Here is a 4,462-nt window from a genome sequence, read left to right on the forward strand (position 1 = left end):
AAAATCATATATATTTTGACATTGTCCAACAGTATGATTTCTTATTTCACTGTGCTTTGTCCAAATGGGGTTTTGCCACAGTCCATAGGCCAACAGTGTGTTTGTTTTTTGTGTCCAACAGCTGAGCAGCTTCTCCATAGAAATTAAATCCAAAAAGTCTTCGTCCCAATGTCTATGTCAAAGCACTTATATTTACTTTCTTTCCAATTCATCATAATAATATGCTTAGCTGATAAAAACAAAACAAAACAAAAAAACAGTGATAATATGTGATCAAATTTTTGGGATGAAAAGTCTCAAATTCTTATTCCAAATAGGCGCAGCAATGGGCATGGAGAGATCTGCACATCAAACATACAAGACAGCCTGTCTATTACAATGCTCCAATATTGTTTCACTTCAGGGCAATGCCACAGCATGTGTATGAGTGTGCTCTCTGAGTGTGCCAACAGAGTTTAGATAATTCATGATCCATTTTGTTTAGTATATGTGGTGTTATATAAGCTTGATGTAATGATTTTAGCTGCAGAAATTTATATCATACACATTCTAAATTATGGGTGCGCTGTTTCCCATTGTGAGGCAGTTATAGGAATTTCCAGATCACATACCCATCATTTTTTTTTGTTAATATTACATCCTTTAGTTGACGTAAAAGTTTATAAATTCTTCAGACTGTACCTTTCCGTGCAACAGCATGTTTAAAATTTTCCTCCAACTCCTTGTCTTCCGTGCGTTTATCCTGTGATAATGAAGATTTTAAGACAATTGATTTGCATGTAAGTTAAGAATTCAGATTCTTTCAAACCACTCCTAGTTTTTAATTCATTGAATGATATAAAATTACTTAAATTTTTAATCACCTGTGATAAATTATTAATATTACTTAGTTGCCAGGTTTTGTTATTTAGAGTTCTTTTACCTGATATAAACAGGGGATCGGACCAAAGGGGACAAGAAGGTAAGGATTTCCCAGTAAAGTCTAAATATTTTAGCAATAATTTGATAATATCACCAGAAAATTTAAGCAATGGATTATTTATATTCAAGATGGTCTTAGGACTGTACCAAATGGTTGCTAATGACAGATCTGGATTGTGCTCTTGTACTATTTTTTCCTCAAGCCATTTCCAACTTCCAGTTTCTCGTGTATTGCATTAGGTCCAATTTAGGGGATATCTAGAATTATATGCTATATAATATAAATGAATATCTGCAATCCCACTCCACCTGCAGGGGTGAGTCGTTTTTAAGCCATCCAACCATCCATTTTCGTCGCTTCGGGCCAGTCACGGGGATCAGCTAAGCAGGGACTCCAACTCCTCACCCTGACATGTCCTCAGCTCCTCCGGGACCCGAGGCGTCCCAGCCAGCCGAGGACATAGTCCTCCAGGCGTCCTGGTCTTCCCCGGCCTCTCCCGCGGACATGCCCGAACACTCCCAGAGGGCGCCCAGGAGGCACCAACAGACCCGAGCCCACGGCTCCTCTCTACGTAGAGTTAGACCTCAGCACAAGCCATTCATGCTTTTTGCCTTTCTATAAAAAGTCAGTCATCCAACAATAGGAATGACTTTTTCCATTCGCTTTGCCAATAATTTAGCAAACAATTTATATTCATTATTTAGAATGCTCAAAGGTTTAAAGTTGTTCATTTGCTGGTGATCTTTTCCTATTTTAGGGATTAGTGATATGGAGGCCTGCCGCATGGTTGGTGGTATCAAGTATTTGTCTATTATGTCATTAAATAATAATGCCAGGTATGGAGCAAGAATCTCCTGAAAACATTTATAAAATTCTATTGTGTAGCTGTCATTTCCTGGTGTTTTCCCATTTGACAGGGATTTAATTGCGGTGTTAATTTCATTTGTTTGAATTGGTCTTTCCATAAAATCAACATCGGTCTTTGTTAGAGAAAGTAAATTTAAGTTTTGAAAAAAATCCTCTGTCATTCCCATTACAATAACACTCTTATTTATAAAGATTACTATAAAAATTTGCAAATGCTTGATTAATTTCTTTAGGGTCATTTACCAATACTATTATTTATCACTATTATAAACTGATGAGATTGATTGGTGGTTCTCTTGTTTAAGTTTTAGGGGAAGCATTTTGCCTGCTTTATCTCCAGACTCATAGAATTGCTTTCGTAACTTAAAAAGTGCATAGGCCTTCTCTTCATGGAGAAATGTTTGATATTCAGTTCTACACACCAGCATGACATGTTTTACCAGAGTGTTATTAGGGTCAGACATGTGTTCTATTTCTAGCTGCTTGAGTTTTGTCCCAAGTTCATTCTTATGTTTTAATTTTAAAATTTTTGTAGCAGATGAGTAATTAATAATCCACCCTCTACAAGTTACCTTGTACACCTTACATACGATCTGGACAGAATCTACAGAGTTCAGATTATTTTCTAAATATTCCTGTATTATTTTGCATCAGTGTCACAAAAGACTGATCCTTTAATAAGGAGTTGTTAAATCTCCATTGTCTGTTTTTGCTTATACATTTTTGTGTTGAAATTAAGACAATAACAGTGCATGTCAATATAATATAAGATTATGAATCTTACATTCTATAACCTTTCTGATCAGCATATAATAAAAGAATATAATCAGTCCTTGAATATGAATTTTGAACATGAAGCTAATAGGTATATTCATGATTGTCAGGATGAACCCCATGCCATATGTCATATAAGACCAGAGAATCTTGTAATTCTCTTAAAGCATTAGACAATGCTCTATCAGATGGGAGGGGGCCCTTCAACTTGTCCAATAAAGCATCACTGACCAGATTTAAATCGCCCCCTAACAGAATAGGATGGTCTACAAATTCTGCTAATACTAAGTTAAGTTTAGGTAAGAAAATATTTTTTCCAGTATTTGGCGCAGTGTGTACATCTTTCATGTTGTAAAAGTCCTGATAAAATTATATAACTCCCATGTTTAATATATGTGTATGTAAATGCTTGTATAATATAATGTATGTGTAGGTGCTTTTGGGGTTGCTAAAAACAAACAAACGAAAGCTATAGGAAGGGAATAGATAATATGTAAATGTAAATACACACATGCAAACACTGCATTTGAGAAACTCTCTACTGTATTTTTTGGTGAATTTTACTAAATTATTTTGTTACAGAGCTACAGTTTTGTTGTTTATTCAGAGGAAGGAAACTGGTTTGTGACACATTTGACATTTTCACCGTTTTCATGATTAAAATGTTTATTTGATATTAACGTTGCACAAGAAGGGGTTTAACAAAGACTTTCAGAGTTACAGCCATGATTTAGCCTTTATTTTTTATTGAACCATATTGAATGGGTCACATCGTGGTCTGTGTATCGAGGTATGTATCATATCGGCAACTTCTGAATGATACCAAGCCTGACACAGGATCACAGAGGCTTCTATAGATTATAGAGGTCTTAGAGAATCTGTTGTTCTGAACACATCAACAGAGTGAAACAACTGCATTACAGCATATTACGGATTTCTAATTCTTCAACTGCATTTAACCAAAGATAAATCTTTCTAATATATTATACCAACAGCATCCAAGGCCAGCATCCAGCATCTAAGGCTAAACTCATTCTACATCAGACCTGACAAGTCTAAATTCACCACAAATTCTAAATACAAACAATTAGAATAAATGTAAAAAAAATAAAAAATAAACAGAGTTGTAATTTTCCAAGATTACTTTATTTATAACTGTTCACAGATATAAAAACTAAATATCCCTATGTCAATCCATGTCAAGTCTGTCTCTAGTCTGAGACAATGCAATGAGTAGCATTTATACTGAGACAGTAGCATTTATACTGAGACAGGTTACAAAAATAAGATCAACAAAACCAGTTTAGATTTGTATAAGGAGCACAAGGCCAGGATATGATCACAAAGGATAACGGCTAAGATTAAGATAAACACAGAGCCAGACTGTGAAATCTTGTCCTTGTATAAAAATAAACATCTCACATACCATTTATGAAGTCTGGAATAAATAAATAATGAGTTTATTGTTTGACAGGGAGCCAGGCCCAAAGGAGCAGCTGGACGCCATATTCAGGGTGAGTACCCCACGAGCGCAGCATGTGTGGGGTTCTCTGGGTGCTCCTCAGGTGCTCTCTTTGACTAAAACTCTTCTCTTATTGTTCTGTTCCAGCGTCTGGAGGAGGACGTCCTGACTTTTGTCAAAGAGCAGCTGCAGAGGCTCCACAGGCTCCTGGCCTCAGATTACCCAGAATGCTCTGAGAGTGAGGAGGAGGAGCAGAGCAGCAGAGAGGTTCTGAACATCACCCCTGGACTTCCTGAGGAGGATGGACCAGGAGCAGCTGGCCCAGCGCCTGCAGAACAGTAAGAACTCTGTTACTGTCCATCTGAGGAACAGACCACACCAGACTTGACTTCACAGTAACAAAAGTCTACAGGTGTTTGAGGATCACAGAAAGTACT

The sequence above is a fragment of the Boleophthalmus pectinirostris genome, unplaced genomic scaffold (genome assembly GCF_026225935.1).
Source record: "Boleophthalmus pectinirostris isolate CB_2022bp ecotype Guang Dong unplaced genomic scaffold, ASM2622593v1 HiC_scaffold_16, whole genome shotgun sequence".
Classification (NCBI taxonomy): domain Eukaryota; kingdom Metazoa; phylum Chordata; class Actinopteri; order Gobiiformes; family Gobiidae; genus Boleophthalmus; species Boleophthalmus pectinirostris.